General features: G+C 40.8%; 1 pseudogene; it reads right to left on the bottom strand.

Annotated features, from left to right (window-relative positions):
- LOC147705951 (uncharacterized) overlaps positions 1 to 11125 on the bottom strand; it is a 36619-nt pseudogene extending 25494 nt beyond the window's left edge.
- Between the last annotated feature and the right edge of the window lie 10569 nt (positions 11126 to 21694).

Here is a 21694-nt window from a genome sequence, read left to right as displayed (position 1 = left end):
GTGCATCACCCTTTCTCTGCCTGCTATTGCGCTCCATGCTTCGGAAAGGTAAGAAAAAGAACGTGCATTTGAGTTTGAAATGTCCGATCCTGCAGCAGCACACTTCCAAAGCCCACATATGACAATAACCCGATTCAAGGCCCTATTCACCTGTTTTTTAAAAAATAGATAACACTCCAACAAAGTAAGATTATAAAACTTTATTAACTTTTAACTATAATGAACGGAACAAAAACTAAAAACATTTAAACATTTTTCAACTCAAAAAGCAACAATGGTTAGAAGCTGTCTTTTGTGCGAATAGTCCCAAGGCAGCACAACGTGCAGAGTTCTGGACGGCACCCAGGTGATGTCGCCTGGGTGCCGCACTGGTTTTGGGATCCTACAATGCAGCACAGAAAAACAGCGTGGGGCGTCCCGGGTGGTGCGTGGGGAGGCCTCGTCAGTAGCGGTCTGTTGTGCGAATAGTCCCAAGGCAGCAGAACGCGTTGAGATGTTGATGGGACTGTGTCCAGTGTCCCATGGCTGACACAACATGTACGACAGGCACCCAGGTGATGTCCAGTAAACTGCCGCACTGGTTTTGGTATCCTACAATGCTGCTCCGAAAATTGGCGTGCGGCGGCCCGGGGGGGGGGGGGGGGGGGAGGCGGCGTGAACGGGCCTCCCCAGGTGGCGGCCATCTAGCTGAGTTGCGCCCGCTCTTGCGGCTACAGCGTCTCGCTCACCATGTTGTTCAGTTGCTCCCACTCTTGCAGTGCAGCGATAGGCGGCTGCCACATGGCTCTTAAAATGGCGGACGGCTCCTCGGTTTTGGGCCTGCTCCACTGAAATGGCCCTGGGACACCTTGGAACTCGGACGCTTGCCTGCTAGGGCTTGGGCTCCATTCTCGAAAAGCGTCCCCTCAGCCGTGAAGATTCTACAAAAGTCTTGGGGGCCCCCGACTCCCGCAGGCTTCCGGTGGGGAGCGGCTGCCATGATTGCTCGCGGAATGAGCACGACGGAGCCACGAGATGGTGGTGCTCTCATGCTGACAATGTGTGAACAAACAAGGACCCCCTGGGTAGTGATGGTTAAAGACTCCTAGGGCAGGATAACAAGTATTATGTGCAAAAACTTCCTAGGCAATCTAATTAGCAGACTACAGATAAATGGACCAAGTAAGACTAGGAGAGGACAAACAATACAAGATAAAACATTAATAAAAAAAGATCATGATTTTAATTAACATATTAAAAATCATACAAAGAACGAATAGTTCAAATTATATGACACACAATTAGATAAAATGACTCAATATACACTCTTTATGAATAAAGAGACACCAACTTAAACTTCATAGTGTCTGCAGTATAAAATATAATGACAAATTACTCATAGTAATTTGTCATTATATTTTATACTGCAGAACTATTCGTTCTTTGTATGATTTTTAATATGTTAATTAAAATCATGATCTTTTTTTATTAATGTTTTATCTTGTATTGTTTGTCCTCTCCTAGTCTTACTTGGTCCATTTATCTGTAGTCTGCTAATTAGATTGCCTAGGAAGTTTTTGCACATAAAGCTCTCATGCTGACGCCAGCTTCAGTCTGAATGATCCAGAAACAAGGTGGGGCTTTCATCGTTTGGGAAAAAAAAATGTTCTAAACCAATGAAAAGTGTTATTTTTAGGTCATATGACCAAGCCTTCCATCTTTAGGAAACCAAAAGTAAAATGAACCAATGAAAAGTTTTATAAACAAGTCACATGACCTGTTATGCGGCATAGGGCTACAAAAAGCGTAGAAAATCCGTTGGCACGTGAGGCGGCGTCAGTAGCGGACCGATGTGCGAATAGGCCGAAGGCAGCACAACGCGCCGAGATCCGGATGGCACCGAGGTGGTGTCCAGCAAATTGCCGCACTGGTGTGGCCATCCTACAATGCTGCGCCGAAAGACGGCGTGTCCAGCTGAGTTGCGGTCACTGTTGCGGTACAGTGACTCGAACGCGCCGAGATCCGGATGGCACCGAGGTGGTGTCCAGCAAATTGCCGCACTGGTGTGGCCATCCTACAATGCTGCGCCGAAAGACGGCGTGTCCAGCTGAGTTGCGGTCACTGTTGCGGTACAGTGATTCGAACGCGCCGAGATCCGGATGGCACCGAGGTGGTGTCCAGCAAATTGCCGCACTGGTGTGGCCATCCTACAATGCTGCGCCGAAAGATGGCGTGTCCAGCTGAGTTGCGGTCACTCTTGCGGTACAGTGAGTCGAACGCGCCGAGATCTGGATGGCCCCGATGTTGTGTCCAGCAAGTTGCCGCACTGGTGTGGCCATCCTACAATGCTGCGCCGAAAGTCGGCGTGGGGTGCCCCATTGGCTTATGAGGTGATGTCAGTAGTGGACCGATGTGTGAATAGGTCGGAACCAGCACAAGGCGCCAAGATCCGAATGGCAAGTCCTGGATGTTGAGTGCCTCAGTTGAGAGTTCTGAGCAGTGCTTGTAAGACTGTCTGAAGCTTATTTGCACCTGCTGCAGCTTCACTATTGCCCTGGTGTGGCCAAAGGTGGCACATGACATAGGCGGCCGGCTCCCGAGGTCCGGCGGAACTTTTTGCCTTTTCCCTTCTGCTTCTTTTCCTACAATCCGTTTCATCTGAAGACACGACCAGGTCCCTGAATGTGTGCAGGGGGACGCTATTGATTGAATGAAAATGGCGGCTTGACACAAAGCTGACTCAAGCGTTACTGTTGATGCTATACAGACAAAAATTGGTTTTCAGTTTGTACATTCTTCAGGTTTTTTTTTTCCATCCAAGTCTGATTGAGAGTTTGTAGAAAAATGGCTTCAGATTTTCCACATACTACTCTTCAACATTCTTCCTAAATGTAACAATGTGAAACTCACTAGGAGAACGGCTGTTTCTGTTTCCTTTCAAAATGCTGCCAACAATATTTTCTGAATGGAAGACACCATCTTGTAGCATAAAGGGCCGAAAGGGGTTCTGGTCTGGCCGATGGTTGGTGGAGACATTTTGACTATATCTTGGACCTGCCCGGCCTCGCCCAAAATGGCGCCGGTATAAATGGGACTCGTAACTCCTTGCCCGCAAATGTATATCTAGAAAATGTTATTGTAAGTGGCCCTGTCGTATTTTAATTACAAAATGTACGTCCACCGATTCCGCAACTGTTAGACACCTTTGTTCTTGCAACCTAATGGCCCGCTCGTTACGTTCTTCTACAGTGTAAATGTCTCCTCATCATATACGATTTCAGTTTGCTCCGTGGCCGGCCCACGTGGTTATAGGCCCGTATTTGTATACTGACATTTTCACAATAAAGGTTTTTAAAACAAAACACGGTAGTAGTATTTACATTGGTAAAGTTTTTACTTTTAGTCACTGTTTTCGAATCAGTAAAGGCAAGTGAAATAAAGCAGTCCAATTACATGACGGATAAAAGGTATAATATGTAGGAACGCAGTAAAGATAAATGCTTAAGGGCAGTTGTGTTTTTCATGTCTGCAATATAAAGTGATCGATAAGAATCTGATAATCAGGCGTATCGGCGACTAAGACAGCAGGCCGAATCTCTTTTACTCAACGGCTCCGTCATGGAAGGAAGAAACGCCCTTTTTCTCGAAAAAGGAATATATTTTACTTACAAGACAGTTGTAAATTTTCCTGGAAAGTACATTAGCCTGGAATATTATAACATATGTTTGAAAAAAAAATATTGTTCGAAAACAATAAAAAGCGTAATTTTTAGGTCATATGACCAAGCTTTTCATCATTAAATTAACAAAAGTAAAATGAACCAATGAAAAGTTTTATTAACAAGTCACATGACTTGTTATGCTTACGTTACGCGCTGCGCGCCGCGCCTCGGATCACTTCCGGGTGCGGTAACGCGGCGTGTCATATAACGCATTACGCGACAACGTAGGTCAAGAATATAGTCAAAATGTCTCCACCAACCAGCGTTCGGAACACAACCCCTTTCAGCAGTCCAAAAAGTTCTGTTAAATGACAACAGAGGGGACAGGCAACAAGAACCATCAGTCAAAGAGGGGAGGGCAAGTTCTTCTCTTCCGGGTCATGTTGGGGCGCTACCGGAACTGATCGAATTGATAGTCTACAGTGTTTCTGGATGTTTCAGACTAAAGCTGGCGTCAGCATGAGACCACTACCATCTCGTAGCTCCGTCGTGGCCATTCCACGAGCAATCATGGCAGCCGCTCCCCACCAGAAGCCTGCGGGAGTCGGAGGCCCCCAAGACTTTTGTAGAATCTTCACGGCTGAGGGGACGGTTTTCGAGAATGGGACCCAAGCCCTATCAGGGAAGCGTCCGAGTGCAAAGGTGTCCCAGGGCCATTTTAGTGGACCAGGCCCAAAACCGAAGAGCCGGCCGCCATTTTGAGAGTCCTGTGGCAGCCGCCTATCGCTGCACCGCAAGAGTGGGCGCAATTCAGCTGGATGGTGGGCAAGACGCTGTAGCCGCAAGAGTGGGCGCAACTCAGCTGGATGGGACAAGGTTCAGAATTGAAGAGTCATCAAAAGGCAAAAAGTTCCGCCGGACCCCGGGAGCCGGCCGCCTATGTCGGGGGCGATCTCAGGCTACACCAGTGCTATAAGACTTGGGGAGGGTGTCGGAGCCAAGTGTCTTCTCCGAGTCCATGGCCATCACACCGCCCCTCAGGGGCCTCCGTCAAGCTGTTTAGGAAGGTAACATATCACATTGTTTTCTAATGCAGTCAGGTCCACAAACGACACTCACTTACTTTGAGAATAGTGAAGCTGCAGTAGGTGGAAATAAGCTTCAGACAGTGTTACAAGCGCTGCTCAGAACTCTTAACTATGGCACCCAACATCCAGAACTTATGCCATTTGAGAATGGCAGTGACATCGAAGCAACTCAGGGACCAAAACCATTAACGTACTTTCACGTATGAAAATCTTACTTGGGGAGGGGGCAGGAGCGAAGCGCCCCCTCCCAGTCAGCGCCATCACACCGTATGTTGAAAATTTGAAGCCATCGTTCTACAAAGTCAACCAAACTTGGATTGAAAAATCTAGAAAAATGTACAAACTGAAAACCAGTTTTGGTCTGCATAGCATCAGTAGCAACGCTTGAGTCAGCTTTGTGTCAAGCCGCCATTTTGATTCAACAAAGCACAGGCATTGAAAAAGGCTCAAAGTCAGAACTTTGAACTATGGCACCCAACATCCAGGAGCTTGCCATCCGGATCTTGGAGCCTTGTGCTGCTTTCGACCTATTCACACATCGGTCCACTACTGACATCATCTTATAAACCAACGTTATGTAAATAGTTTTTTAATAAAATGTTTTACCCTGTTTCTTTGCTGGTGTGTTGTCTATATTTTTAATATTTGCATAGGGTTTGTCGTTATTTTGGGCGGGATGGGTGACGGAGCCGAGCTGTCTTGCAGCCCTCATGGTGTGGAGCTCAGTTCATCTCACTATTTTCGTATTTCTCATGAAGGGTTGTTCCTAATATTTCTATTTTAGCGAGGTCAAAAAGAGATCCAATTAGTGGCCTACTGATTTTGCTCGATTACTTTTATTTTTTTACACGATTTTTCACTATCTGCAAAGACTAAACAGAGTATTGCGACTTTGTGCTTGTTTGTAAATAGAGAATGATCCAAAGAGAACCAATTCTAAAACAGTAAATGCTTGGACAACAATCAATCAAATGGAGAGACAAGCAGGCACGACGGATTACAACGGGGGTAAAGGCCTGCGTTAACTACCCTTCAGTATCTGCAAAGAGAGAGTACTACTAAGACAAAAGAGGGGAGGGGGGGGTGCAGCGTTCAAAGCACATCAGCGTGCATAAATACAAAAATGTTTTTATCTATCACGTACTTGACATTTTAAAGCTTTTCATATTTGCTATTAAAAAACCAATGAAATTCACAGAAAAAAACATAGGTTATAGTGGATATATAGTTAGGAATTTGCATTTACAAAACCTTGAAAATTCAATGAAAAAACCATTGGTTTTAGGCCATATATAGTTAGGGATTTGCATTTACAAAACCTTATTTTACTCGCATAAAACCATTGAAATTCTATATATAGTTATAAGCGCTAACTATATATCGCGCACCCGCAATCCACTGCTGATGATGTCACATATTACATCATTCATGACATGGTTAGTGACATCACTGATGACATCACTGATGACATCTCAAATGACATCACTGATGACATCACTGAAAACATCTCATTTGACATGACTGATAACATCACTGATGATATCATTCATGTGATAATACGATGAACCTCTTCAGACTCTAATATAACCTTAGATACAATCAGTGTAAACAGACACTCACAGACTGTCACTCATCCATGGAGTTACTCACACACCTAGTCAGTCATGCAAAGAATCAATCACACCTCCATTTCCTCAAATATACAGTTATACAAACTTTACTTATTCAAACATATACTAACACATATTTACTCTCTTATACAATCCCTGATACAAGTTCACAATGATCCATACAGCCACTCACACATTCACTGGCTCTTATGCACAGTTATTTATATATGTCAACTCTCACATGTACTGTGTTTTACATATGTACTTACTTTGACATGTAGCACTGAGATATCCATTCACTCACCAATACACTCATGCACACAGTCAACCGCCCATACAGCTGTTTCCACATGCACTTTTGAAACCATACATCTAGTGAATCAACTGCTCACACATCTATGCACAGAGTCACACACCTCCCAGCCACCCACACACACACTCAGTATCCCATACAAATACTTGGGCAACCAATCAATAACCCATATAGTTACTCATATAGCTACTTATCAACACATGCAACAGTTTACAGAACAACAGACATAATGATGCACACATTAAGACAGTTTAGTCACTAACCCATGCACTCAGTGAGACACATTTAATCACTCACTCATACAGTCAGTCATGCACCTACTAAATCCTTCATCCAGACACTTATACATCCACTCATTCTTCAATATGTAAGACATATTTTAACTTTACAGAAACATACAGTCACTGGATGTTGTCATCAGTGATGTCATCAGTGATGTCATTTGAGATGTCATCAGTGATGTCATCAGTGATGTCACTAACCATGTCATGAATGATGTAATATGTGACATCATCAGCAGTGGATTGCGGGTGCGCGATATATAGTTAGCGCTTATAACTATATATGGAATTTCAATGGTTTTATGCGAGTAAAATAAGGTTTTGTAAATGCAAATCCCTAACTATATATGGCCTAAAACCAATGGTTTTTTCATTGAATTTTCAAGGTTTTGTAAATGCAAATTCCTAACTATATATCCACTATAACCTATGGTTTTTTCTGTGAATATATATATACATACATACATACATACATACATACATACATACATACATACATACATATATATATATATATATAATATATATATATATATATATATATATATATATATATATATATATATATATATATATATATATATATATATATAAAAAAAGGGAGTTCCTCCTCAGCTTGCTCTGCGCTCGCAGACACCGCCTCCACGCCAGCAAAGAATGAGGACCGGACCAACAGAGTCAGCAAGATGGTATTTTATTCAACAGAACAGAACCAGCAACGCGTTTCGGCGGAAAGCCCTTGTTCACGCTGCAACATGTTTAGAATAATTATGCTTTTTTATATGTGTTTGCAGTGATGTTGACACCGCCCCCTGGTGGCGTCCACCATTATCACGTGATATACAATAAACAGTGAAAGAACACTATCGCTGGTATTCTATTGCATTTGCTAATAACATGTACAAGAAATTATTACTGGTTAAATCCAGGAATTGATTCAATACAGTACTATGATATTGCTGATCTAATGCATTTAGACACATTTCGCCATTGTCAGATTAAAATTCAAATGACATGTATACTTATTCTGTGCAAATATGCAAGTATTTATATATTAGCAGCAAAAGTTTTAAAGTGCATTGATATAAAAAAGTGCATAAGTGAAAAAGATGTAATAAAGTGCAAAAATCGCGGGAACATACTAGACTACCATTAGAACAGTGATGCACAAGCATTCAATATGCATTTATATTGTATGAGTAAATTCATCAAACAATCATTTTCTATTTTAAGTTTTTTTAAAGAGTTCCAGGTAGAGAGTGAAGTTATTTTTCAAGAAGCTAAAAATGACAATATGTATAAATAATAACATATTTCATGTATATACACACACCACACATCTAACCAAATGTAACTATAAATCACCCTAATCTAAAGACAAAGCGTACTGCAGTAACAAACGAAATAAACCAAACGAATCCCAAGAATATATATATACACACACACACACACCCCCCATTATATACATATTCACAAATCTGTACATCTCCATATACATACTTTATAGGTTCTGTTCAACAAAATATATGTACAAATCTACAAATTCTGCATTCATATTAAATTCACTATACAATATAAAATTGCCTTTAGAATAATCACCATAAAACTCTTTCAATGAGTCCTGGAATGTAATTGTATGAATATAGTAGAAATGCTTATCAATAATTTTACCTAATAAAGTGTCGATCAAAACATTACTAGTTGTAAAAGCAAACTATGGGAACAGGAGATATCTAAAACATAAGGTACTCCTAATAGGGAACCTAGCTAGAAGTACGTATATAGTTACTGATTTAGGAAAGGAAGACAGAATTTAAGTAACCAGTATTTACAAGACAATTTACAAAAAATGATGCATTTCCTCAATATTGTTAAGCCCATTGGGCCAACGACTATCGAGTTCCAATATAAATCTGGATTCCAGTTTCCTAAGCTCTGCCTCGCGGTCACCTCCTCTTCTCAAGCTGGGTACTGCCCCAATCACAAAGTAGCTGAGACAGTTTAAATCTTTGTTATGTACCCGCTTGAAATGTCGAGCGACCGGGTAGGTTGGGTCACTATGAAGAATTGCCCGCAAATGCTGTAATATTCGGACGTGCACCTGGAGCTTAGTGCTACCCACATATCTAAGCCCACAGGTGCACGCCAGAACATACACAGCATGGTCGGTCTTGCAAGTATAGTTGCCATTGATGGTCTTGGCAACTGTGCTAAACGGGGTAAGATAGTGAGTGGTAGTGACTCCGAACTTACAGGCCCTACAGCTGGAGCATTTAAAGAATCCTCTGGTAGGACGCAGCCATGGAACTTTAGTTTTTAATTCAGGGGCTGCTTTGTCCAAATAGTTGCCCGTAGTTTTAGCCCGTCTAAAGGTTACCGTAGGGGAAGAAGGTAATCTGGTGTTTAATATATGGTCACTCAAAATGATAGGCCAATTTTTGTTAAGAATTGACCTAATTTTTCTATCTTCCCTGCTATAAGTTGTGATTAGACGCGGGCAATCTAATTGGGGTTCTGCATCCAAAGGGAGTTCAGTTGTTGGAGTAGAAGCAGGAAAAAGGCTCTTCCTAGATCTTGAAAGGGATTTGGTTAATGCTGCATTTAATATCCGCTCGGAATATCCTCTGGCTCTCAATCTGCTTAAAAGTTCTTCCAAGCAGGTATTAAAATCAGAAGGGGAACTACAAATCCTCTTCAACCTGAGGATTTCCCCATAGGGGATTCCAGAAATTGTATGTCTTGGATGCATACTGGTTGCATGCAATGTAGCGTTGCCTGCAGTCTGTTTCCTATGAAGGGTAGTGTTCAATGTTCCATTGGAGACATACACCTCAACATCCAAAAATTGGATGCGATTTTTATGAATATGAGCTGTGAAGTTAAGGTTTAGCGAATTGTCATTAATATCTTGGATAAAAGACAATGCTTCCTCTTTACTACCCTTCCAAATAATGAAAACATCATCGATGTACCTCAAGAAGCAACTGACATGACCCTCCATCCACGCCTTGTGGCGTGCCATGAGGACCTGCTCCTCCCACCAGCCAACGTGCAAGCATGCATAGCTGGGGGAGAAGCAGGCCCCCATCGCCACGCCTCTCAGTTGCCTGTAAATTTCCTTACCAAAGGAAAAAAAGTTATTATAGAGGCACCATTCTATGAGACCTAAAATCACCTTATTGTGTTCATAATACTGGATAGGTCTACTGGATAGGTAGTAGTGTACGGCTGATAAACCTTTCACGTGATCTATGCTGGTGTACAGCGATTCAACATCAAGCGAAATAAGCCACATGTCACTCTCCCATACAATTGCAGCTATTTTGGTTATGAAATCACTGGTGTCACGAGAGAAACTGGGGAGTTGCTTTACAAAGTCTTGGAGGAAAAAGTCTATATATTCTCCAACTTTTTCACCTGCACTGCCAATCGCTGACACAATAGGCCTGCCCGGTATTGGTTGCATGGCCTTGTGTACCTTCGGAATGAGGTAAAGGGAAGGCAAGATGGGAAAATTAACATACATAAATTTGTACTCTTCAGATGATATTAAGCCTTCCCTTTTCCATTGGCCTAAGGACTTATGTAGCTTAGATGTTGCTTTTTCATATTTTTTTTGTGAACTTTTAGCATAGCAGATTGGGTCCTCAAGTTGGCGTTTGGCTTCAGCGATGTAGTCTTGTTTTGGCCAAATCACCAGATTGCCCCCCTTATCTGATTTCTTGATCACTATGTCAGGGTTATTGCCTAGTTTCTTCATCAGCTTGTCATAAGCAAGTTTTATGTGTGTCTCCTTCTTGCGACGTTTGTTATTAGTTTGAGTATACAGTTTCTTGATGTCATTTGTGACGCAATCGTGAAAAATGTCAATCGCATCTTTGGGCATTATGGGAACGAATTTCGATTTACTGTGAAAAGGACTCAAACCAGCTCCTTTTTGAGGAATAGGGACTTGTCTTAAACGATTTTGAGTTGAATCTTCGAGATTTAGTTCCACATTATCATTTGAGCTAAGTAAATCATTGGCATCTAAGAAGGCATGTGTGTCTGATGCTAGTAATGTCAATGGCCCATCGGATTCGTTTACTCTACTATCGTTATTCAGGATATCAAGGTCTTTGGCTGATTGTAAAGCAAAATGTTTTTTTAGTTTCAATTTTCTTATAAAACAGAAGAGATCAACTCTGGTCATGGTTTAGTTGAAGTTTTGTATTGGGGAGTAATTTAATCCCAGCGCAAGCAATTGTTCCTCCGCTTTATTAAGAACAACATTGGAGAGGTTAATGATAGTATTGTCTGTTATCGTCGTTTCCCCCATGTTTTTTTCTTTTTCTTTTGCTGTTGCTGTGCCCCGGCGCTGTTTCCTTCTGCGCCGTCGTTCCTTCCTACGTTTGTTCCTCTTTTGTTTGTTTGTGGATTGTGTTGCCACGATCTCAAGGTTTGGAGCCTCTCCTCCACTACAAAATCCATTTCCTGCTGGAGATTTAGTGTTTCCAGTCCCATTAAGTTTAAATCAGAGCTAGTGGACCCAGATGACAAAGATTCCACACTGGATGCGCTTGTAACCGATGAATCAGTGTGAAGTGCCATTCCATCTGCATCAGTGGCACCAGATGCTGTCAAGCCAGTGCTAGTAGTTGCTGTTGCATTATTGGATTTGGATGCAGTGGCATTTTTCTTGTTTGTATATGCCTGTCTTTTGGCTGAATTGTATTTTCTGGAAAATGTGAAAATCCTGCCAAGTCGATAGTCATCTGCATCACGGATGAATTTGGATGCCTTGCAAGCTTTTATTTTTTCTTCATGTTTGTGTAATTGCTCGTTCATATTATCTGTGAGTTTCTTAATTTCCACAGCGTTTTGGCAAGCACCAATTTCCAATTCCAAAGTTTTAATCTGTTCCAATAATTTTGCACGATCACTGACAGCATATTTGATTAATATACAAACTAAATTCATGGATGCGGCCAAGTTACTCTCCCCCCATTCTCGTAACATGGCTGGGTCCGGGTTATCAAAACTGGGGGCCAATAAAATCCTCAGTCCTCGTGGGACCCGACTTCATATTTGCTGAGGGATTTGTGTTCCCACCATTTTGTACACTCAGCTTTGCGCAATTTTACCAGCTCCTTAAACAACTGTTTTAAATCTTTCGTTTGTGGATTGCCATGATCACTTTGCGTCTGTTCTTTGTTACGGTTGGAAGATGTGTCTGTGGCATCAAATAGTGACAAGGCGGCTTCTTCCCGCTGTTTGTCAATCTCATCTTTGTCCATGTTGATAACGGTTCTGTTTCTAAGATAGTCAATATTAGCGAGCGTACGTGAGTCTCGCTTTTCTACAGCTGCTCAATCACTTCATCACCGGGTGACATTGCTTTTGAAACACACTCACCGTTGGTAGATGGCGGGAACTGCTCCGCGTCCCGCGTCCTCCGACGCGAATCCTCGGGGCTGCTCAAACATATGCATACATATATATTTAAATATGAGGAAAGGCTATTATAAAACATGACAAAATAAATCTCTGCACCATTTTAAGGTCAGGCACACCTGAAATGAGCCCATGGACAAACATTTTAAGACAGGCAAAGTATAAAATGTTATTTTTGCTTTGGGAAAACAGGTGTTTTATCTGGAACATCTTCAAGAATAATGCAGAAAATGTCAAGTGAACAGACAAGCAGTGAAGTGACAATAAATATGGATACAGAAGTGTATAATGAGAAAAATATAGAAAGTTTCACAAGTATAATTATTCAAAGAACTTTGACACTTGACATATCTGATCAGCAAACAATTAGCCAAATATGGAAAATGGCAAAGGAGATTTGAGCATTTTTTAAAGGTTACATCTAAAAAATATTCAGATGAACAAGCAAAAGATCTATTGCTTAATCTTGTCTGTGATGATGCTGAAGATTTAATAGTAGCATTCCCTGAGCAGGAGAGAACTACATATAGAGGTCTAATGTATTGTCTGAATGACAGGTTTGATCAGCAGACAAATATATACTTTTAAAGGTATAGTTTCAACATAGCTTTTGAAAGAGAGGAAGAGTCCATGGATGAATACATAACAAGACTAAAGAAATTAGGGTCTTTTTGTGAGTTTGGGAAATGTAATAAAGAAGAAGCAACAAGATTAAAGATAATTCCAGGACGTTGTTCCGTAAAACTTTGAAAAAAGCAATCAGAAAAAAATTTAGATTTAAAAAAGATCTTATGTATGACTATAACTGAGACACACGCGCAAAAGCATTATTCCAACATGGAACAAAGTAGAGTCAAAACCATGGAACAAATGCTGCAAAGGCAAAAAAAGATAACAGTGCAGAAAAGACAACTGTACAGAGCAAATAAAATAAGTTATGCTACAGATGTGGGTTGCAGTTCCAGCATTTAAAAGTTTGCCTTGCCCTACTATTTTTTTCAAAGTTGAATTTATGTAAGGCGTAATCAATTTAAAATTAACAATGCAGTCCTGCTACATAACAACATTTTCTACACATTTTGGATTATTTAGGTAAAAAACATTGTATGTTGGCATATGCTCAGCTGGTACCAGGAAACTATAAAGAAACGTAATAGGCCCAGAAAAAACAGTTCTATGAGCTACTGTGACGATATTCTGCTATTCAGAAAAACATCAAAAGACCACGATCAAGGATTAAATGATGTGGGTCAGCAACGTGTACAAGCAGGTCTAACGCTTAACTTAGAAAAATGCAAAATCAATAAATCTGAGCTAAAATTTTATTGCCATATATTTTCTTGAGAAGAATAAATGAGACTTGACTCAATGAAGTCACTGTCTTTAAATGTAATTGTTACTCCTAAAGATGTATCTGAACTGTGCTCATTTTTGGGACTGATCAGATATTGTTCACATTGCATATACAACTATGACACCATAGTACGCCTCTACATGAATTGCCGAAGACAGGGCCAAAGTTCAGCTGGAGGATGGACTGTGAACATGACTTTAGAAAGACAAACATAGATATATCAGTTGCCGCCAAATTGAATGCTTTTGATCCAGAATTTTGCACTGAACTAATGGTGGATGCTCTGGGACTTGGTGCAATCTTGGTGCAACACAAGCCTGGCAGAGAAAGTCCTCAGCATCTGATTTAACATGCCAGTAATAGTTTTTTTTTATTTTGAATGGAAATGCTATCAACTAGAAAAAGAAAACTTTGCTGTAGTCCGACCTTTGAGCACTATCATGATTTCATATATGGGAAGCCATTTGGCGTAGTAACGGAACATCAAGCCACCGGTGCAGGTTTAAAATGTTAATATGTTTACTTTATTTTGTTTGCACTTCAACTGTTGGAGGGTTTGGACATGGAACCTAGAGGGAATTACATTTTTACACAAATTGACTAGTTGCACATAATGATAATGAGGGGTGGATTGTTCAGTAGAGGGGTGAGGCATGTACGGCTTTAAGGCTGATGGTTAAAACGGACTTTGAGGAACATGGGTGAGCCACACCTCTAAGGCGGTTTGAAATACAGGGTTTTCACCTAGATCAAGTTTGATGGAGAATGAAGGGCGAGGAGCAAGTTGGAGGTTTTTTAAGTGAGTGGAGGGCGCGATTTTGTTGCCAGTTATGACACGCAGGTACAGCTCTCGAGGGTTTAGTCTGGGGGTTATGAGGTTAATGTAAACCTATATTTATTTCAATTCGTACAAATCTTATTTTGAGCTTGAAATTCCACGTAAATGGGTGGGGGATTATGAGAACGATTTAAGCAGTTTGGTGAAAACAGAGTGATTAACATTTTTAGTTACAGTACATTAAAAAAAAGCTATTTTAATGTATCTAGTTTCATGACAACTAGGAACATTGTCTCCTCAACATCTTGGTGTCCTACTGAGGAAGAAAATATAGTTTTTAACATTAACATTGCTGCTCTGAACCTACCAAGGGAATTAATTGTTAACTCCTAGGACCACATGTCCACGCATGCCGTTTGTTTAAAAATCGCACTGAGCGTGACCCACGAGGGGTCATTAATTAATTAAAGGCATGCTTAAAAGCTGATATCATGCCGCTTTGTGTAAATCAAGCAAATCCCCTGATGAAGAGGCGTCCCTGCCTCGAAACGCTTTGGGCGCTTAAGAAAAGTTACCGGGAAGAAGAGGAAACGTGAAAATGTATGCCGAAAGGCGGGTGAGCTGAATGAGTGCCCCTCAAAGCTTGTGGCATTTGGTGAACAAAATTATTGTACTGCAGCCCCTGAAGAAATCTGTCCAGTGTGCTGTACTAGAAAAGCTCAAAGCTGGTATTAGGTGATTCAAAGGGTTGGAGTAGGCCTGAGAATATGGCTGTCTGTAAATGTGATGATTTCTCCCCTCAAGATACCTTGCATTTTATGTTTTTTTGTCCCCTGTATCATGAAGCTAGAAAAAGGTTTATCTTTCCAGTATTGAATGAGGATGCATTCATACAGTCTAAACCTGCTTTATTGTTTTTACAATTAATGGAATCCCCTGTAACCATGTTTGGTGTTGCAAGCTTTCTTGTCGCGTCTATTAGAACTAGGAGGATCAGACAGGTAGCACAACAGGAGATGGAACACTAGTTAATATAATTTTATCGATAGTGATTAACTGACCTTTACGATGAAATTGTTTTTTAACTGTTTTTAATGGAATTTTAAGTTTTGATACTATTTTTAAAAGAAACAAAATTTGTATAGCATACTTTGATGATTTTTATCAATCGAATAAAGTGGTTTTGACTATGACTATGACTAGCTCAAAGCTGTTCTAAATTCCACTCTTTGAGCTGACTGCTTAACCCCTCACTAAACTATAGGTGAAAGCCCTGCAACTTTGATGTTCAGGAGAGCCTTGACAACCAATTTACCTCAATGGATCAACATGAGAGCAAATACAGAGAGGAAGAAACAGGCATGAAAGACTTGGGTCATAATCGGAAAGTGAAAGCCTATGCAGACAAGCACTTACATGCATGAGATAGCCCCTTCTCGAAAGGAGATCGTGTTCTCTTGAGTGCCAGCATAGAAAACTAAATCTAATGCTCCTTTTGATGCTGAACCCTTTCATGTTGTGACCAACCAAAGGACACATGGCTACTGCCCAGCATCCTGGGAAGTCCATAACACAAGGGTCCTTGTATATCAGATGTGTGGCTCATTGCTCATCAGGCACTTATGTCTTGACAAATACTGGGTAAGATAAGTGCTGGACCCCTGACTGCTACTGTCTTTTCATCACCAATGCCAGTCATGGACATTTTACTGCTGGTCCCAATTATCCGCAGACATGGTCCAAACGTGTGATCCATACACCACAATGCCTCATTGAACAGCTCGAACTGTATACATTACAAAAATATATATTTTTTATTTAACAAATGGGGAGATGTAGTGTTGAGTGAGCATATAATGATGGAGCCTTTGTGGCTCCTGATGGGCTCCATAGAACTGTGATGTAGGCATTGGAGCATAGTGAACTGAATGCAGATTTAGATGTTGAGTTTGCTGTTACACCCAAAGGAATAGGGATGTGTAATACTAAGCTGTGTGTGTGGCATAGTCATTGGCGAGTAACCGGGTTGGAAAGGGCACTACACTGACCTCTGGTTTTCTGCTCTTTCTTTTTCTTTAATTAAGTATCCTTCAGTCTAATCTGTTCTAACAGTGTGTGGCTCTGTTACAGCACCCCCTTAAAGTAGCTTCTCCAGCTTGGATGTGTGACATTTACTCTTGCACCTTGCATCGTTACATCCGTCATCCTCGCATTTTTTGTTAATGTTTTTTGCAGAATATTGTTACTGAAATATTGATTAGGTGAATTATTGAATACTGAATAGTGCTTCACTAGAGTTACTAATAGAAAAACTGCACCAAATTTTGTAAACTTTTTAGGACAAGATATTTTAGTTTAAAGGTATTTTTGCTCAAAAAAGTCAGACATCCAGTTACCTCTAATGTGATGATTTTCATATTATTGAGAAGAACAAAAGGAGTGGTGAACTACCACAATAATGTGAACAAAAATGGATACAGATTTGGGCAAGGAAGGGTCTTTCAACAATTTGGTGGATGAAGAGAAAATGAGAGATGATAAAGGTAGATATTATTGTTTCCCTTTAACATTCGCATATATCTTTTCTGTTTTTTTTTTGTAGCTACTTACCAAGTGGGTACATCTAGCAGTGTCCAGTACAACATATCGAAAATCCCAGAAGTGACAGAGAATTTTCTTGAGGTTGATTTTGATGTAAGTTAATAACTTGAATCTCTTTAAACTGCTTGCTACTAAATATATATGTGAACCAAATACTTATAAAAAGCAACCTCATGGAATAAAACTAAAAATATGCTCTCAATAGTGCTTACAAAATGTTGTGTGAACATTTTCAGATCAACAATTTGATAAAGACTAGCTATTTTCTGCTAAAAGCCACTTTTTATCAGCACTAGAGGGATTTTAGAATTCTACTATTATCTCACTTTATTCTCGTCCATGCATGACCTTGTGGCTACTTTACCTTCAAAGTCAAAAGTTATCATATCAGAATTAATCCAGAGCACTCACATGTTTTGCCTAGGCTTTCCATTGACCAAGCATTGGAAAAAATCTAAGACACTAGCATTATGTAAACATTTTGGGCCTCATTTACAAAGAATTGGCATAGGGCAACATCACACGTAATTTTGCTGCACTGCCATATGCCAATTTGAAAGAGCAGGAATGCACCGTATTTACAAGATATGGTGCATACATGTCCTTTCAGCCGGCATATAATTTGCAGCTGATCACCAATGTAGGCACCCTTGCATCACGGTGCAAGGATGTCTGTGTTGTTGGCATGATTATTTTTATGTAGGTAGGGGCACATTCCTGCACAAAAGCAATAACATGAGGCATTGTCCTTGTTGTATGTGTGCTGCAGAATGCGAAAAAAACAAGGAGAAATATAAACATTTCTCCTTGTTACGCCTGCTCTGGGGAGGCACTCGTTTTTATTTTATCACTGATGATGTAAATCTGGGGCAGTGTCACATTCCATGGGTATTGACCTGGAACACCCACACAAAACCCATGGAACACCTCATTGATGTAGAGTAAATCAAGGCGACACTTTGCGCTGCCTTGCTTTATTCAAAATCTATGAGGCTATGCAAAGGTTGCAGGGTAGCTTTGCTTTGCCTCATAGATATGAATGAGAGGCCGGCGCCACTGGAATGTCGTAAAAAGTAACGCTTCAGCGGTGCAGGCCTCCTGTAAATGAGGGCCTGTAGGTCTTCAGGATGCAAATATTTTGCCTATGTGCATTGTAATATGTCTGCTTTGATAGTGCATGTGTACATATGCGTTCTGACACACCTGTGGCCATCTTGGCTTTTTTGCCATGTTATTATTAATTTAGTCTGCCTGACAGCCATTTTGAAAATGTAGATTAATAAAAAACTATGATTGATGCTTAAAAACAAATGAGCATCTGCACAGCTCATTACATTGCACCCGAGTTTTCCAAGAGAGATTGTCGGACTTTTCAAATCATTGTTTAAATAAGGAATGTGGCATGCCCATGGCTAAAGGCTGCGTTGGCCTTTTACCAAGGTATATGGTTTTCAAAAAGCAATTCCTGATTTTACAAACATGAAGCTGTCAGCTGACTAGCCAAACGTATCTATTAGAGCACAACTTTTATAGTTTGTTAATGAGCTGCCCAGTAACAAAGACCAAGGTAAATAGATTATGTGCTGTGGTGGAAAACAGCCTACAATGGCTACAAACTGAATAGAAATTAAGTTATTATGCTTAACACATTAGGGTATATAGATTGAGCCAACCACAAAAAAAATTGGATGGGTTTGCCCCCTGAAGTGGTGTCTGATAATCAACTCCAAAATATTGTTAGACCATAATATCATGGTTAAAATACCATGAGTGTTGAAGATGGGCTCAGGAGCTGTGGAAAGTCTGTTATGTCCCTGAGGCTCAGATCAGGAGGTCAGCAGACTAGCCTTATGAGTCCCTCTTGGGTCCTGGGTTCAAAATGGGTTCCAGGTCCAGTTATTCCTCTCCAGGTAAGAGGGCAGCAGGCAGGAGGTCAGCACAGCATGACACGGCAGCAGCTCTTTCAGAGTTACAGTCCAACAGAGTGACAGTCCTTTAAGCAGCACAGCAGACCTTCTTTCTGGCAGAGTATCCACAGGTCGAGATGTTTACTGCAGTGGTGGTGTCAGAGGTCCAGTATTTCTGGTCTAAGGGCAATGGCTTTAGCAGCTACAGATTCAATTCAAAGACTTATTTCTATATTTAACAACAATCCGATTTAAAGATGAAGTTGGATTTTTCTGAAATTTGTTGCAAATCTAAGTAAATGTTTTAACCTGCCTAGTGGTTGGAAGTTAATTTGCATTAGCTCTCCAGCAACTGCCCAGCTTGTATTAGGTGAAAAAGAGATGGAAAAATTGTTCCCAGAGCAGAGACGAAGGCCTTGGAATGGAGAGGGGGTGTTCTTCCCCTGGCAAAAAGACCAGATCGAGTGGGTCTCTTCACTTCAAAGTATTCTGCCCTGTGACAAGAACATTTTAGGTGACACCTGGGAAGTTCCAAAACGTTATTCCCATAGTCAGGCTGAGACAAAACCCACTAGGATGAAACCCACACCCAGAACAGTTTTTAGTGACTACAGAGGAGGGGTCTGCTCATTATTCTGGCCACACCTCTGGATGGGCACACAGACTCTGCACAAGGGGAGAAGTGAGTCCACATATTGGATTTTAGGAGTTAGTGGCACTTTGTGATTGTTTTCAGCAGGGCAAAAAGGGACTGCCTAAAAAGTGGGGTGGTGCCTCCGGGAACGTTTACCCTATTGGTTAGGGTGTGCCCAGGGCACACTCTCACTAATTGGTGCCAGACTTATATGTGGCAACTTGAGAACATTTTCTGGACCATAGAATATCAGAAGAGGACTAGATGTGCCAGACCTGAGCAGGACCATGAAGGATGGTCCTGCTCCTTCTACCCAGGGAAAAAAAGTCCACTCTGATAGTCAGTTAGATGGCCTCCTGATTGGCTACTGGCAAACAACAAGCTGCAAAAGGACGTTTAACGAAAGTGACCAGCTGAGTAGTGACAACGCTATGTGAACTGTTTGGTTATTTAAAATAAGACTTAACCTGGATCCAAGACATGAAAACTATCTTTGTCATAGCAAAGCTGAAGCTCAACTTTCTTGCTTTGATATTCACAAACATGTAAAGTCACGTGCAACCTGTTGCACTGGTGTCTGATATTTCCCATGAAAGTTCCCCTCTTAAGCAAAAGCCAAACAAGGTAAACAATATTAATTCAGTATTTTTCTGCAGCAATGAAGAATTGAAGGAACATTTTAGGTTGTTGAATGTAAATGGTATGAAAAATCCATACCTTAAAATCAGAATCCATATCACAGCTACCCTGCATTACCATTTGCTTGCCTTGGTCATTGCTTAGAGTTGGCATATTGTCCACCCGCCATGTTTTCTATTATCGCTCTAGTTTTAGCAATTGGGGTGTAAGAGACGTGTTGTGTTTATCACAAGTCGAGGTAACCCACAGGACATGTGCCCCCTCCCTTATCAGGAAGCCAGCCTAATTTTGGTATTCCTGTTAACCCCTTAAGCGCTGCTGTCGTCCAACGGTCGTCGCGAGCACTACCTTGCCAGTGCTGCGCACGACCTTTGGCCGACGGGCCAGCGCTCGTTATTCGAACGTTCAGCACTGGGTGCTGAACATTCGACGCAGCAAAGGGGTTAAACTGTACCACTGCAGCTGTTATCCATCCCATTGCAGGTATTAAGCCTTCAATTTTCAAACTGCAGCACCTTTTGCTCTAGAGGTCCTCAGGATGCAAATAATTTCATAATGGCGACCAGCTGCACCATCTTGTATAATAGCAATGTGTCCCCTAGTTATCATCTGGCTTGTATACCTATTTTAGATATTTCCTTATTATTCTACCTTTGTCTAAAAATTGTCCTGTCACATTTTGGAGCATGAATATTTCAAATTAAACTTCAAAGTTTAAACAGACACAAATGTGAATATACAACAACTTGGAAGTTAGTGTAGCTAATTTTTATTTATACTCGTGGAAAGTCCATCTTCCTTGCAGACAAAGAAACACATGTTGTGAGGGTACAATTCCAACAATCCTGATTCTGTCAAGAAGAGTGCGCAACTTGACCTCACAAAGAGTTGTTTTTACTCACTTGAGCAACTTACTTGTGCAAATCCCTTTGTGATTCATTCCCTTAGTGTACAGGCATGTGATTATGGGTAACCTAATCACCCAATTACTGTCCCAATTCATGTCCTTGCTAATGGGGTACTCTTTGATCAAAACTCTATCACCATGCAATCATGTCTCATTTATTTACTATTTGCATATTCTGTTAGGGTGACTGCAGCTTAGTCATGTAGCCCGGTGAAAGAAAACGTGTTAAAGGCAGAAGTTCTTTCACTGCCATTCTAAGATTAAAATGGTTATCCCAATTCAATGTTTCTACATTGAGTCTTTCTTTTGGATCTAATCAAGAAAACATATTGATGACTATTAAAATGCCATGCAAGTTATCAAACAACTCACAAGTTAAAATAACAATACAACTGCATCAATAATTTATAATGGTGGCCCTTTGCATAAGGGTTCACCAATATCAGCACATATACTTTTACTGTATGTTATAATACCCACCATGTATTTAACTAAATTCAGATTTATA

This window comes from Lissotriton vulgaris, chromosome 7, assembly GCF_964263255.1.
Source record: "Lissotriton vulgaris chromosome 7, aLisVul1.2, whole genome shotgun sequence".
Taxonomy (NCBI): domain Eukaryota; kingdom Metazoa; phylum Chordata; class Amphibia; order Caudata; family Salamandridae; genus Lissotriton; species Lissotriton vulgaris.
Note: the sequence above shows the minus strand (reverse complement) of the source record. Positions and strands in the feature narration are given on the sequence as shown.